The sequence below is a fragment of the Colias eurytheme genome, chromosome 17 (genome assembly GCF_061535395.1).
Source record: "Colias eurytheme isolate Ceu_HAF_F1 chromosome 17, ilColEury1 Martin Lab GWU primary, whole genome shotgun sequence".
NCBI classification, from domain to species: Eukaryota; Metazoa; Arthropoda; class Insecta; order Lepidoptera; family Pieridae; genus Colias; species Colias eurytheme.
In genome coordinates, this window is record NC_142996.1 from 9,496,998 (window position 1) to 9,514,218 (window position 17,221).

Consider the following 17,221-nt stretch of genomic DNA (forward strand, 5'->3'; position numbering starts at 1 on the left):
TTTTTAAATTAAAAGTCCAAAGTTTATTTTATAAAAGGCTACAGATGCAGTTAAATTTGGAATCTGTAAACAAACAGCTTTTATCTTTTAGTTTCATAGTGAAATGTTGCCTTATGCTCCGATTTTTCTAAATCTATTCTAATCTGACATGAAAGAATGAATTTGAAGAGACAAAGAATCAAACCTTGTGCATGTAGGTATCGTTATTTGGCTTTTTAAACGTTTACCAATCTTTAAATCGATTTAAAGATTGGTAAACGTTTCTGAACACACTAAGTCTAAGAGATCTTGCATCACATGCATGTTTCTTTATAGATAATAGGCTTGAGACCTAATCTCTGAAGATTTAAATTATGTGCCAAATAACGTTATATTTAAGTAAGGGAGAACTCAGAGAAGACCTGTTAAGTTCACTAATATTTACTTAATAATTTTATTTGTGAACTTAACAGGTCTTCAAACAATAATAATTATTCAAGTTTGGTCTAATTATGTTAAGTGCTCTTACGTTGTAAATGGCCGTTCGTTGATTGAGTATTCGTTTTACAAGTCTATGTTAAGTTATATTAATATATTTGTATCAAATAAAAATATTTTTTTTTGTACTTAAGTGGTTTTGATACAACCTATTTAAGGTATTTCTACTATCAATAGGCTTATGTGACAAAGACCAAACGAAAGAGGACGTTTTTATCAGTATAGATGGCCAAAAAACAAAAAATGGCCATTTTTGCACTTACGAGGTATATACCAAACACCACAGATATGCATCACGGGCGAAGCCGGGGCGGACCGCTAGTATTAAATATAAATCACGATAACCTGTTTGAAATACGGGATACTTTTTATCTCAGTTCAATCCTAGCTATTAGTTACAAATAAAGAAAACATATTACATGCATAAAATAAGAACATTGTACATTCGTTAAAAGCTATTAAACATATGTGTTTAAAACATATTTCATATGAACAAAGTTGTGCAAAAGTACGCGCACATAAAACGGTACGAGTACGACACTCTAAATTAACTGAAAAGTGCCAAACTAAGAGTAAATTTCGAGCGGAATTACTTAGTTTTCATTTTAACAGCCATATTAAGTCTGTGACAAAGCATGTCGTTGAGGAACTTTTGAAAACAATTGAGTTGTAACATATATTCGCAGAGATACACAAACGTTGTTGGCTTCCCGCCAAAATCTGGATTTTATTGTTTTACACTCGTTTCGCGAGTTACACACATCGTTACACAAATTTTCTTTCATAAATTTGAGAATGTCTTGCGGAAAGAGGTTAGAATATAGTTTCTTTTGTGCTCGTGGCAATGTAACTAGGTTTACGCTGTGATTTACACTTAGGTATCTGACGTTACGAGTCAGTTCGTATAGATGATAAAACGTTAAGAGTAGCATTTTTAAAAGAATTTTAAAGAAGATTTAAGTACTTAAAACATGCAAAATGCAAAAATCGGACCATTTCAATAATGATAATCATAGCCGTATAGCCATAAGTACATTACACACCTACACTGCATTATTAAGTAGGTTCTTAATCTATACTAATATTATAAAGAGGAAAGGTTTGTAATTATGTTATGTATGTATGTATGTATGTATAGTTTTCACGCATAAACTACTGGACCGATTTCAAAAATTCTTTCACCATTAGAAAGCTGCATCTTCACTGAGCAACATAGGCTAGGTTTATCCAGGAAATCCCACGGGAACGGGATCTATGCGGGTTTTGAATATAAAAAGAACAAAGACTTAGCTTTAAAATAGTTCCACTACAAACTTGAATTAAACACAAGCCGGAATCTGGTTTGTATTTTAAAATGCAGTTTTAAAGGTTATTAAAAATAGTAACAACTATTCTATTCCTTTTAACCAGCCCAAAATATGTAAATTAAATGCATTTTAAATTCTATTATTCCGTGTCAATTGTAGAAAAGTGTCTATAAAATATAAATATTTAACTATTCCCACGCCACAACAATAAAAAAGTATGAATAGCAAATGCGCGGGAAGCACTATTCGAAATTTGAATTTCAAACGGCACAACAGGAATCGACGCTGATGGAAAAAAGATGGCCGCCATTGAAACGAAAAACAAAAGAGATGAATTCTTATCCCGAATAGCCGGCTATAAAAGGATTCTCACAATGGCTAGGGGTAAAATGGACGCCTGTAATCAGGGCTATGGCGGAAACAATAAGAGATTTCGTATTGAAGTCGAATAGCTAATGTTATGTGCAGTTTAAAGTTCGCATTGGGGTCAGCCCGTGCAGTTGATAAATTGTGGCTACACAGTATAAGGATATGTAAGGCTTTAACAAACTATTATTTAATGTCAGAAATGTAATGTCTAAAGTAGTGTACATACCTACAGATTTAACATTAAGTTCACGTATAGCATTTTTTTGACTGATTAATATTTTATAGCCGAAAAATTTACGCAGGCGATTAAAAAAAGTTATACTATTAGAATGAATCCCCTTGCCAATTGTATCAATCCTTGATAATTGACCCAAAAAGTAAACGTCATAAATCACAATCTTTGCCCGTATCGTTCAAAGAAATAGCAAGAGTCTTAACAAATATTTACTTTGAACAAACAAGGCAACGGACCTTCAATATTTGAGGCTATACGACCTCAATCGGGCTCCCTTCGCGACATCGGTTTATTCGGGTAATCTTTAAATTGTGCGGTTTATAAAGGGTCGAAATGCTCTTATTTATATTTGTAGAAGAATCGGGTCAAAATATAAATATAAAGCAAGAAATTAAAAGTTTTATTGAAGTGAAACTTCTTTATCGGGGTTGAGAAAAAATTTAGTGTTACATTTTTTCACTACGCGTGACATTTTTCCGTTACGCACCATCTTTTTCTTATCCCTACCACGCGTGATTCGACGTATTTCTGTAACTTTACAGAAATACGTCGAATCACGCGTATAGGAAATCACGCATATAGTAAATTATATTTTGAAAAATAAGGTCATAAAGAAGTTTCACTTCTTACGTGTGTACACTAGTACCTACACGCACACATTTTTTTATATTTACAGGAATGGCGGTAATTAGGAAGGAAGAACTCTACTTGATTTAGTAATTAATCTTACCTAAATTATTAACTTTTACTTTTCAAGTGTAACTGATTCGTTCCTTCTTTCATATCAGTCAAAAACGATGGAAACGCTCTTAATATGTGAATAAGTCGACTTACACCCTGTATATGATACTAGCTGCGCTTCGCGGTTTCACCCGCGTTGCTCCGCTCCTGTTGGTCTTAGCGTAATGATATAGGGTAAAAGTGGGATAGATGCCGCACTAGGATAGATGCCCCATTTTCAAAAAACCTCACTTCCCAGAGTCCTGACTACGAATTAATGATTTAAATAGGAGCTCCTATCACCCCGCACCTCGTGTACGCATGAGCTGTTGTTTGGTGAAGACGTGTTTCGCTAGTGCGTGTTATAATATCGGCGGCGAACTTCACGAACACGTTAAACTTTAAAAAGGTTGATATTTGCCTTTGCATAACTTTATAAGTATTAATAAATTTCACTATATTTCTTATTATGTCTATACACTGGTTCATTAAGTACAAATCTAAGTGAAAATAGTGGCTCTTTTGTTTTTATTTAATAAAAAAACTACTGGGGCAGCTATCCTTATCAAAAAGGATAGTTGCCCCTTTTTTTTCGAGGGATAGATGCCCTTAGGGGCCTCTAAGGGCATCTATCCCTCAATACATATGTACATGTTAGTATCGATAATCACAGGTACTGTTTATATTTTTACCCGATTGCGTCAGAGGTTTTCTCTATGTTAACCGATTTTACTCGTTTAATTTGCTTTTTTTTTGTTATGTTTACTTACTTATTAATGATCTGCCCTTATACTGATTGTAGGAGAACCACGCCACGAAAATACAAAAGAAAAGAAGGAGTGCGAGCGCAAGTATATTCTTGGACAACAGAACAACTATGTGAACTTGACCTTTGCTGGTTTATCATATTAATTTTATTAGATTTCGCGTTTATAGAGTATGTCAGGCATCTATCCCACTCTGCAGGCATCTATCCTCCTTAGTATTTTCATGGTGGGGCAACTATCCAACTAGGTAGGCATCTATCCTCAAAAAGGGTGTTCTACAAAAATATTTATTACACATTATCTATAAATGATAGGATTAAAAATATATATAGTAATTCAAAACAGATAATTAACCTAGCTATATTCATACAAAGTGTTCGTATAAGATTCATGTTTTTTAAATTATGAGGCTATTTCAAAAAGTGGGGCATCTATCCCACTTTTACCCTATAGCCTATAAGCCTTCCTCGATAAATGAGCTATCTAACACTGAAAGAATTTTGCAAATCGGACCAGTAGTTCCTGAGATAAACGCGTTCAAACAGACAAACTCTTCAGCTTTATAATATTAGTATAGATATACAACAACTTCAGTAGAGCATCAAATACGCAATAGTTAATTGCGATGTATCGGTTACCAATTGCAATGCAGCTGGCCTTGATGGCTCAGAATACAAAGTGAGTACCAAGCTCGCCCTTTAAGGTATAGCCTTGCTTCTAATGGCGGACAAAGGTAGCTAAATATTTTTATATCGATTGATTTGTTGTGTACGTGAACTGTGAGAGATGATGTGCATAATCCTTAACATCTTTACTAATATTATTAGGTAATGCGAGAGTATGTTTGTTCGGCATTCTTTCACTAGGCATCACATTTTTGTATTGCCACATCAAGAAAACATGAATAAAATCATAAATAAAACAATATAGTGCATTACATAGCTTGTTAAGTTTGAGTCTTTTAAATTTGAACATTTATAATTAACTCAAAAAATTCAATAGAGAAACAAAAACCGATAAAACTATTTCGATAAATTTGAATTTTTCATCGACCTTAAGCTTTAAGGACATTGAACCCTGTCCTTCTCGTATCTCTTTAGTATTTTAATTAAAACAATAATTATGTAGAAAATAATTCGAATTAAATCACAAGAATCGACCAAGTTTACGATCCATAAAGATGTCGACAAACAGCACAATTAAATTCATACTGAGGATCAGCAATTAATTTTGACGGTTGTAAATTTAATATATCTGTTTCGTTTAAAAGTTAATGTACAAATAAAAACGTGACATTGTTCTCTTATTGGTAATCTATATGTTTATGTGATCCTTGTTCTAAGATATTTGTATCGAGAATTTTATTTTCACAGTAAAATAAAATCAGGGATTTGCATCCTTGATTTCTAAGGGAGATAAAATAATCGAAATACAGCATCCATTGAAGTTGTCTTAATTTATCCTCTTGAAAGAATCAATAAATATGTTAATAAACAATTGGATGTTAATGCATTTTTTCCTAGCACTGGTTTCAATGGGAATCGAAAAATTAATAATCATGAAAGTATCGCTATAATTTAAACTAGTTAAGGATAAATAACTTATTTTTATTTATTTCTTCTCTATCCTAATAAATAATATTTAAACCCAAGTGAAGCCGGGGTGAGCAGTTACTTTCTCACAAACTTCTAATATATATATTATAAAGGCGAAAGTTTGTAAGGATGTATGGATGTATGGATGTATGGATGTTTGTTACTCTTTCACGTAAAAACTACTGAACCGATTACAATGAAATTTAGCACACATATAGAGGGTAACTTGGATTAACACATATGATAGTTTTTAGGTTTTCCTTTGCAAACGCGGGCGAAGCCGCGGGCGGAAATCTAGTATAAAATAAAGCAGACAGCTCAATTTCTTATTCACGCGACTTTTTCAACATATTCTTATATTTACCTTCGGAGATAAAACTTCTAGAGAAAACAACAACGAATTAAAATTTAACGAGCCTAGCTGTTTTATGTGACAAACCATTGTTACAGTATGTACATACAGTATGTATATTTTTAATAACTTTGAAAAATATCTTTCATTTTTGCTTATATGTGTCTCCTCGGTACCGTGGTTAATGCCATGCACAAAGGTATATTAGGTTTGATTCCTATTTGAGATTAAAATAAATGAATGTAAAGAAAATTTACCAGTGAAACATGTAAAATACCCCCACTAAGGGACAGACTTATCTATTACGTAGCTCATAGCTGTTGCCCGCGACTTCGATTACCTGTATCTATTCTATTTTCCTAAAATATTATTAATTAGTGTTCTTTGGTTAGAGTAAATAATCAAAGAATTAGTCACATTTCCAACAGATGTCGATTTTTACCTTATCAGCTTCCAAACCCGCTATAATGGGTTTAAAACTGGATAATTGCCAAAGTGACCCCAGGGTTCATTGAACGGACATATTCGTTACTAGCTGTTGCCCGCGACTTCGTCCGCGATTCGGTCGTTTTTCGTCATTCGTCGTTTAAAAAAAATACGTGACACTTTATTTTTGAATGTTCTTAATTGTCTCTTATAAAATTTAACTACATTAAAATTGAATAATCTGATAAGAAAATCTTAAAATCATCGAAAATCATAGACATCGAATATCTGAGGAAAACATGAATGAATGTGATTTAAATTCTACATTTCTTAGTAATTAAAATAATAATCTAAATTAAATGTAGATTAACAGTTTGAGCGCACCATTATAGAATATGTACCTAAGTAATAAATTACGTTAGTTTACATAGTAACTTTACTAAAAACACGATGACTTTCTTTCGCGCTCGGTACCACAAACTAAACATGTTTGTGGTACGTAGCCCGCGTCACTTTACCCCCCACGAGTTCCCCTCCGTTGCTATGCGAAAATACATTCGTCGCCCTACTGTAGGAAAAATTGTAATACTGCGGCCTGGGCGTTATAACACGCTCAGGGAATTCCTGAGTGCTGATAGACTTCCGTCTATCGGCATTTATACCAATTTTATATTAATATCACCATCTTGAGGAAAAGCTTCTAATGTCGATTTAAAACGCATATATACGGATTAACCTGATGAATTAACATGTTCTAAAATTGTGAAATGAGTTCAGTTTTAAATTCGAGAAATATTGATTTCTTGTATTCGATTATTCGTCGTAGTCGAATACAAAATATATTTAAAGAAACTTAGGTTGGCCTTCAGGCAAAAGGGATCCTATCAAATGATAAACTTGACCTTGTATCTTAAAAGTAAGAATGAAAGGAGCATCTGATAATTGTTGAGCACCAAAGGATCATTTAAAACGCAATACTATAAGAGCTAATATTGTCTAAGAACTGTTTAGATTGCACATGTTCCTCTAAAACTTAAAAGTAGTGATTTCAAAGGTTCCGGCGTATCTTCAAACGAAAGCCGACTCCTTACTCCACTTTAAAGCATTACAAAAAGAACATACTACGTTAATATCGCCTATACAGAAGATGATCTGTAATCAATTGTGAGGTTATAAGCAAACCCACTTTTATATTATTTTGTCGGACCACACCACCGAATTTGTAGATTGATCTTCTATGTTTACCTCGTCATTAAGACTATGTCGAAATCTGTCTGCAATAAGACGGGCCTCTCGCTATTCGTCCGTTTAAAGAGACCAATAGTTTCAATTCTTAATCTTTCATTAAACAAACTTATTAATCGTTCTTGTCTCAAATAATGGTAATATTCGCGTCCCTACTCTAGTCATTGCTTATGCTCATGTTCATCTTCGAGAGATCGAATAATATTATGGTGCACCCTATTATTTGTCAAACGGTCTTTATATTGAGTAAAAGTTTCAGAATTCTCGAGATAAAATATGACGATCGTGATCAGCTGTGAGACGTAATTCCCTCTCAGTGAGGGTTTCGGTCTCACGGGATAGTACAATATGCCATTTGCAATCAGCTGTGAGACGTTATATATACCCTCAGTGAAGGTTTCGGTCTCACAGGATAGTACATGCCGTTCGCGGTCAGCTGTGAGCCGCAATTCTCGTTGTGAAGCGGTTTCAGGTTCGGCATAACACATGTTGTTTTCGGTCAATAGTAAGCCTCTTATCTCTAACGATCCTTGAGAACTCTTATTTCTCATTTTCTTAACTTTGCTCGAATTTCGATATATAAAGATTTTTTAGGTGGCACTGATGCGGGTGAATAAAAATTAAAACGGACTAAGAGTGTTATAATCTCAATCATCATCATCAATACATATAATAAAATTGTGGAAAAGTGATGTCTGTACAATTAAAATATGTAGAAAAAAATTAGCAGGTGTTATTATTATCGAGAAATCGAGAGAAACCATTTTTTTCTCTTAAAAGCTCCCCCCCTCCCACTTCCCGAACTCCGATTGACCGTAATTTATTTTTCCTTACATTTTTATCATATCCTTTTCTAATGGGTTTCATCCTACTGCGATTTTTTTTGTTTCAAAAATTATCTACCCTGGTGTATAGGTAAATTTTCCACATAAAATGTCCTTTAAATTATGTCGTATTATATTTTTAACCCCCGACGCAAAAAGACTGGTGTTATGTGTTTGACCGCTATGTATTTCTGTGTGTGTGTGTGTGTCTGTCTATGGCACCGTAGCTGGCTAACAGGTAAACCGAATTAGATGCGGTTTTTTTTGTTAGGCAGAATATTTTCCGACGCTGGTTCTTAGATAAAGTGTATCAAAATTGGTTCATCCACTTATTATACCTACATAGGGGTAAAAGTGGGAATGAAAAAAATGAAAGTTATAATTTATTTTTAAAGATCGTCGGGAAGTTTATGAAATTATTTATTCCTTTTTCTATACACTTTTCTTCGTCTAAACGGTTTAGTTACGTGCTCTCTCTCTCTTCAGCCTTTAGTTACGTGCGTGAGACAGGAAAGATCTAATTTGGATTTGTTTCTGGATTTGATAAAAACTGAGTATCGATTAAGCTGATCAGTGGCTACTGGCTACACCATAGATTATTAAAAACATCCGTTTAAGAAAGGAAGGAAATAGAATTTGCTCCTCTCCCCCCCCCTGGTTCCTAAAAAATAATATGACATAATTTAAAAGAAATTTTACGTAGAATTAGTTAGGCATTTCTTTTTTGATTTTCGATATTATATACTAATCATAATTTTTAATTACAATATGTAGTAACTATTTGGTATAGGTTAGGCATTTCATTTCTTGATTTTCTTTAATAATTTGGTACGCAAGTTTTTTAGCTCAGTTTAGTAAGAAATTTTAATAACAATTCTTTTAATTATTTATGGTAGTACGTATTTACTCAATAATTGTATGTTAAGTAGTAATTCAGCATGGGCGTAGCCACGGTGGGGCTGGGTGGGGCGCTTACCCTGGCTTTGATCTGGTAGGTACTAATTGTGAAGGGGAGTGGGCGTGGGCGTGGGATTGGGACTGAACGTGGCATATGGCGTGGGAGTGCGAGTGGGCGCGGGAGTGGGAGCATGAAAATAAAAATGATTTTTTATTGTTGCCCCACCCTGAGCCCATGGTCATAGGTCCCATAGTCACTATTCCACGCGAACGAAGTCGCGGGGACAGCTAGTAGACAAATATAATCAGAAAGCTTTGAACTCCTAAGCTCAACCATAAAAGATAGACATTTATGATGTCGGGAGATATTTTTTATATAATATGGAGAACATTTCTTTCATACTTGATTTCTGTGTAGCTTTAACCCTTAAGGTTGCACACGCGACGAAAGCTTAAAAATGGAGTTGCTGCTCTGCTCACGAATATGAAAAATAATTGTACCAAGTTTCGTTTAAATCCGTCGAGTAGTTTTTGTTTCTATAACGGTTATACAGACAGACAGACGGACAAACATTTTTGACGTCGATGTCGATCTCTAATCACCTCGTGATAGTTATTTAGGAAATATATTTCATGTGCAGAATTGACCTCTACAGATTTAATATAAGTAGGTATACATATATTTAGATTCCAATTTCCATGTAACGTTAAATTCGACTATATAATAACTAACAGACAACGCAGGTTACTCTCGTTTCCGTAAGTTGAGGCGGCTACATATTCGGTCCTAATAACATGACTTTTTGTGAACGAAACGACAGCGCGGTTTAATTCGATGGCAACACCATCAGAAAAAAGGAAATATTTTTAACTTTGAAAAAATATTATGATTTACACTATTAATACTATTTTAACATTAACACAAAATATAAGACTGTGAGTGTGTAAAAATAAATCCAGCTAGTTTCACATCACACTTATGTTTATAATTAGCTATACGACATGAAAATACAGTAGCACCTCGTTAAGTCGAACCTCGATAAGTCAAAAACCTCCAAATCTCGAAAAAATGTCTTGTTCCCTTCCCTTCAAACCCGAAAACCTCTATTACTTGAAATTTTGACCCTCTGTTAGTCGAAATAATCACAGAGTCCCTCCAAGCCATTTTGGTACATATTTTCACTCTATAACTCGAAAAATCAAATTTGACCTCTGTATCTCGAACATAGCAACGTTTTATTTTACAACCTTTATAACTTGATGATTTGGAATTTATTACCTCTATTGTTCGAACAAAAATAAGTTACCGACTAAGAATTTGCCGACAGTGCAAGTACACTATTGTTTCTTAGAAAACATTTTAGGAGTATACGATAATTAATTTATGACTCACGAAACACATCGATTCAGTAGCTCAGAAAACCGATACTAATGATTAAGATGACATAGAAGACGTGAATTATAGTACATGCGCTCCATGGGTTTCCATCAAAAAGGCAAGAACCGCATTGGATACCTTACGAAAGTTTAAAAAAAAACAGTATCTTTGAAAAAGAAGAATTTTCTGCTCTTTATAGATTATAAAATGCTAGAGAACAACCAAATTTTCCAAAGCAAAAAAATACTGACTTTTTAATGCCATATTTTTTATTTTAAAATGATTTGAAATAATGTTGATTTATAATAAATAAAAACATGTTTGTGACCTCTGCAAGTTGAATTTTAATTTATTTTACCTCTCTAACTCAAAATTTATAAGAACAAACCTCAAACTCTTTATGTCGAATCAAAATCCGCCTAAGTCGAAATCCTCTATAAGTTGAAAACTCTATAACTCGAATTTTTTGGCGTCTCCCTTGATATTCGACTTATAGAGGTGCTACTGTATATTAATTACCAAGCAATAATCATACAGATAAATACTGAACAAAAGTATTAACAGTCAAAGTATATTTTTACTAACAACATGTAAATGATGAAGGAATAATAATTATCAACGAACTAACCTTTTTGTATTAGAGTCCCGCCTCGTGATCGAATTATTAAAACACGAAGATTTTTAAAAATGTAACCAATGAACACAATCAATATTAGATTAACTGTAATGGTGTCTAGTTTGACTTAAAATAATATACATCTACCCTCACTTTTAAAAATGTAGTATATTCACACGAATTATATAAGCGCACCTTATAGGGAAGGGAAGATTTATTATGGGTTAAAGAGTTAAATAAATAAATAACATAATTATATTTAAATTATTAATTTTTAACATTGTGTTCAGTAGTGTTAACATGTAAATTGATTTGATTTTTACGAAATCTCATAGATGGCGCTGAATCAAATTTGTCTTTATAGTACTAAGATTCATTAAACAGTTTCTCTGCCCAAATTACGTAAATGACGTAGTTTTTATAGTGTAAAGCTAGATAATAGCATGGCTTACTCAAAAACAACATTTAAACATGAGTCTTTAGATTGTACGCTGTCGTAGTTCACGGAATACGTAAGAAAAGTAAAGGTTCACAGCTCCTCCCCCGGAGGTGATAGCATGATAATATGTTTAAAAAAACCTCACACGACCTGTTAGTAATATTCATGCAAAATTTGAAGTCAATCTATGCAGTACTTTTCGAGATTAGCTCGGACAAACATACAGACAAACAGACAAACAGACAAACAGACAAACAGACAAAAATTCTAAAAACTATATTTTTGGCTTCTATATCGATTATAGATCATGGATTATGTATTCTTTTAAAAAAATATTCAATGTACAGTTTTGACTTTCCTACGATTTTATTATATGTATAGATTTTATTGTATCCTTATTTGTACTTCTTTCTATGGTGCACAATAAAGCATTTTTGTTTGTTTGTTTGTTGTATTACACTTATAGTTGTAAAATCACATAAATCGATCGATGGTCTAAATTCAACCCCATTCAAGATGGCATTCCCACCTGTATCGCAATGAAACATACATGAGTCAAATCTGCATAATAATACGAAAACAACGATATATGTATATTTTGAGAACACTCTAAATTGCGGACAAGAATACGGCCTTCTGCTATTACTTCTACTAGCTGTGCCCTGCGGTTTTATCCGCATTGCTTCACTCCTATTGGTCTTAGCGTGATGATATACAGCCTATAACCATCTGTGAATTCGTCTGTAAATGAGCTGAAATAATTCTTCAAATCGGACCCGCAGTTCCTGATATTAGCACGATCAACCAAACAAACAAGCTCAGCTTTATAATACATATTGGTATAGATTTCTAGGAATATGAAAGTGATGGAAAATATTTCTATTTTCACAAGCACCATAACACCATAATATTGATTTAGTTAAGCCTCTACTAAGAATATCGTGGGATAATTCGGTCAGGAATATTATTTTAATTCATCCGCAAATAAATGCGGGGTCGAGTGTATGTTATATTATATGTATGAATATATGGTTCTTTGGCATGTTCTGAAGCGAACACAGCTTGATGTAGCTAGAGAAGTGTCGTTATTTTTGTCTTGAGTTTAAGAGTGTATATTTGTATTTAAAAAAGCCGAGTTTCTGTATATTTTCGATCATCAAAACTCAAAATATGAAGTCTGTATATTTTCGATCGTCAAAAGTCAAAAATATTAAGTCTCTGTTATTCCATATTGAAATCGGTCGAGTATTCTGAGTTTAATCGTAACAAACAATGAAACAACAAAACAATCTTCCCACTTTAAACTACATAATATTAGCATATAGTAACAACGATAATTTTAAAATGTAGAGTTGTATTCTGTGCTTGCGATAAAAATAAAAAATATAAGGTTGTTTACAAACACAAGTTTCGATCTAAAGAGAAGCTCCATATTGCGAAGGTATACTCCTGCATTGACTGCGCAATACAGTATCATAATATTATGCAAATTGTATCAATTAAGAACGCTTCTATAATCCATAGGTAATTTATAAAGATCACGTGGCTTTACGATCAATATGTATGTTACGGCTAAAGGTAGGTGAGAACATAAACTTAAGATTAGCCGGCTAAACTTAGGTTTATTTTCGACGAGGTGTTAATGTTAGTTTGTTCTATCTTTAGCCGGCTAAACTTAAGTGTAACCGCAGGCCCGTGGCTAAAAATGTCGGGGTGGGTAGATTTGGTTACTATAATACATGTAAGGAACAGGGCGAGTGTTTTCTGGCACTTCGCCGGCTGCTGCCGCAGCACGCTCGCTGCGCTCGCTCGGCTCGTGCGGGTCTTAAGAGTTCTAACCTAACCTAACCTAGCCACCAGCTTTCTGCCCTGAGTCGGGGTGGGTAGATTTGGTTACTATAATACATGTAAGGAACAGGGCGAGTGTTTTCTGGCACTGTGCGGGCCCCTCAAGCCCTCCACCGGCCCGGCGCTAACCAAATCTACCCACCCCGACATTTTTAGCCACGGGCCTGCGGTTACACTTAAGTTTAGCCGGCTAAAGATAGAACAAACTAACATTAACACCTCGTCGAAAATAAACCTAAGTTTAGCCGGCTAATCTTAAGTTTATGTTCTCACCTACCTTTAGCCGTGACATGTATATTTCTTGACCACGTGTTTTTAATACGATTATATTAGCTTCACCTATGTGTTGTATGTTTGCAGTGCCGGCGTTAGGGGGGGGGCGTGATGGGGCGATGGCCCAGGGCGACAAATTCTGGGGGGTGCCAAGGTCTGAAGTTGGATAAGTCAAGACAAGTCTCTTGCTTGATATTGCTTCCCTGAAGTGGGCGCCACAATATTTTCGCCCGGGGTGTGAGTGGCCCTTACGCCGGCACTGTATGTTTGTATGTAATCAGTAACCGACTCCTGTAGACTCAATTTTGATGTAAAGATTTGACAATCTTTGTACACTTATCAAGGATCGGTGACAATACAATAATTTCTTGAGTTTTTTGATTTTTTCGAGAACAATATTTATTTATAGGAATATTATAATCTTTATAAAAGTACGTAGATGGATGCTATGTTTTATGTGCATGTTTAAGAGGATAATTATTCTTTACTAGTGGTCCGCCCCGGCTTCGCCCGTGGTACATATTTCGCATTAAAAAGTAGCTTATGTCCTTTCTCGGGTATCAAAATATCTCCATACCAAATTTCATGCAAATTGGTTGAGTAGTTTAGGCGTGATTGAGTAACAGACAGACAGACAGAGTTACTTTCATGCAAATTGGTTCAGTAGTTTAGGCGTGATTGAGTAACAGACAGACAGACAGAGTTACTTTCGCATTTATAATATTAAGTATGGATTGTTTTTCCATACTGCATTAAGACTTCTAATAGCACAATTAAAAACATCTGCTGCGTAGATATATGTAGAGACTATTATTACACATATTAATAAGTTTATAAATTTAAATGAACTTAAACTTAACTACGGGCATATTTTTTGTTTGTTTGTTGTGTTTGGGTTGGCAACCCTGGAAAAATAAAGAAAACATTCACGGACTTTTATATGAATAATGGAGGCGGGATTGTGTTTATTTATTATCGCGACTTAATTTGGTATTAGAACCAAATCGTATCAAAGGATGAAAAAACGACCACAGTAAAGCATATTAACATACTTATAATTATTAATAACAATTTAGTACGGTCAAGATAATGTGTATCTTCAGAATATCATATTACTAGATTTCCGCCCGCGGCTTCGCCCGCGTTTTCAAAGGAAAACCCGCATAGTTCCCGTTCCCGTGGGATTTCCGGGATAAAACCTATCCTATGTGTTAATCCAAGTTACCCTCTATATGTGTGCTAAATTTCATTGTAATCGGTTCAGTAGTTTTTACGTGAAAGAGTAACAAACATCCATACATCCATACATCCTGTATGGATGTATGGATGAACTTTCGCCTTTTTAATATGTAGTATTAAGATAAATACATAAATTATACGTAGGTATTCAAATTTATACATCTTAGCATACATAAATCGATATCTCCTGACCCTAATACGCTGAAAACCTAAAATATCTCCGCGCAAAGGAAAGTGGTATATCAGCACATGAAATAGAATACAAAATCGTTTGGCGGGAAATTTACGCGGGAATAAAAAAAGGTGTTTTAACCGAGCGAGCCTTGACGAATGTACTTTTTGCTGCACCTAGGTTTTTAATTAAAAGGTTCGCAAAGAAATTCGACAAAAACAACGGATGGACGGATTATAAAAAATTCCATCTCGGTTTTTCCATATCCTAAAACTTTGGGTGAATCCGAAGTTCAATCTAGTTTTATATGCTTTTTATCGAAATAATTTATTAAAACTTCGTACTTCGTAGGTACCTTTATTTGCTTATTTGTTTTCCTTGGCATTAGAATATATACCTTTTAAAAAATCACGGTTATATAAACAAAAATATTCGGATGATAGTTTTAATTCGGGGAAGAACCTAGGTTAGGTATTTAAAAATTTCCCACGTAAATATACATTAATATCTTTGTTGTTCAATAATAATCCTCCAATGCATAGAACGGATGCGAATTGTAAAAAAATAATAACAATATCTGGAAAGATATCGGATTGAGAATCGATTTTATTGGCATAATTTATGCTGATGCTTCTAATTTTGCAATGCAAAATACAATTTTATTACCTGTTTAGGTCTTTGACTTTAATAGTCCAAGAGCTAGATAAAAAAGGGGTTCTTTTTTAATTATTTACTATGCGTAAGGATATGTTTTAAATATTTGACATATTTTATTTTAAGTCGAGATTAAATGAAATTGTAAAACCTATAACATAAAATTAATTTAAATTTAGCAAATTATCAAAAAAAAATATCAAATATTTCTGAAACTAACAAGTTTCGGCTAGTTCTTGTTTACTTTATTAGGTACTTCAACTGAATTATACTGTCACCCCTTTAAAACTATTACACCTTAGAAATCAGCCTGTATATAAAAATGGAGAGCTTATAATTGTTAAAAATAACAAAAAAGCCGCAGGCTCTTACGCTAAAACTAGTTTGTCACTATTTCTAAAGGTCATATGTTTGTTTATCTATACATATAATAAAATCGTAGGAAAGTCAAAACTGTACATTGAATATTTTTTTAAAAGAATACATAATCCATGATCTATAATCGATATAGAAGCCAAAAATATAGTTTTTAGAATTTTTGTCTGTTTGTCTGTTTGTCTGTTTGTCTGTTTGTCTGTATGTTTGTCCGAGCTAATCTCGAAAAGTACTGCATAGATTGACTTCAAATTTTGCATGAATATTACTAACAGGTCGTGTGAGGTTTTTTTAAACATATTATCATGCTATCACCTCCGGGGGAGGAGCTGTGAACCTTTACTTTTCTTACGTATTCCGTGAACTACGACAGCGTACAATCTAAAGACTCATGTTTAAATGTTGTTTTTGAGTAAGCCATGCTATTATCTAGCTTTACACTATAAAAACTACGTCATTTACGTAATTTGGGCAGAGAAACTGTTTAATGAATCTTAGTACTATAAAGACAAATTTGATTCAGCGCCATCTATGAGATTTCGTAAAAATCAAATCAATTTACATGTTAACACTACTGAACACAATGTTAAAAATTAATAATTTAAATATAATTATGTTATTTATTTATTTAACTCTTTAACCCATAATAAATCTTCCCTTCCCTATAAGGTGCGCTTATATAATTCGTGTGAATATACTACATTTTTAAAAGTGAGGGTAGATGTATATTATTTTAAGTCAAACTAGACACCATTACAGTTAATCTAATATTGATTGTGTTCATTGGTTACATTTTTAAAAATCTTCGTGTTTTAATAATTCGATCACGAGGCGGGACTCTAATACAAAAAGGTTAGTTCGTTGATAATTATTATTCCTTCATCATTTACATGTTGTTAGTAAAAATATACTTTGACTGTTAATACTTTTGTTCAGTATTTATCTGTATGATTATTGCTTGGTAATTAATATACAGTAGCACCTCTATAAGTCGAATATCAAGGGAGACGCCA

The 17,221-nt window shown here is 33.6% G+C and overlaps 1 protein-coding gene and 1 long non-coding RNA gene across 2 annotated transcripts in view; both read right to left on the minus strand.

The window, feature by feature from the left end:
• LOC149901424 (Ig-like and fibronectin type-III domain-containing protein 2) overlaps positions 1 to 17,221 on the minus strand; it is a 158,719-nt gene that overhangs the window by 66,940 nt on the left and 74,558 nt on the right. The window lies entirely within an intron of this gene.
• On the minus strand, positions 10,217 to 10,613 carry LOC149901426 (uncharacterized). The gene is made up of 2 exons (XR_016457658.1): positions 10,552 to 10,613; positions 10,217 to 10,462 (listed from the first exon to the last, which is right to left on the minus strand). It is a non-coding gene; the product is annotated as an uncharacterized LOC149901426 (long non-coding RNA).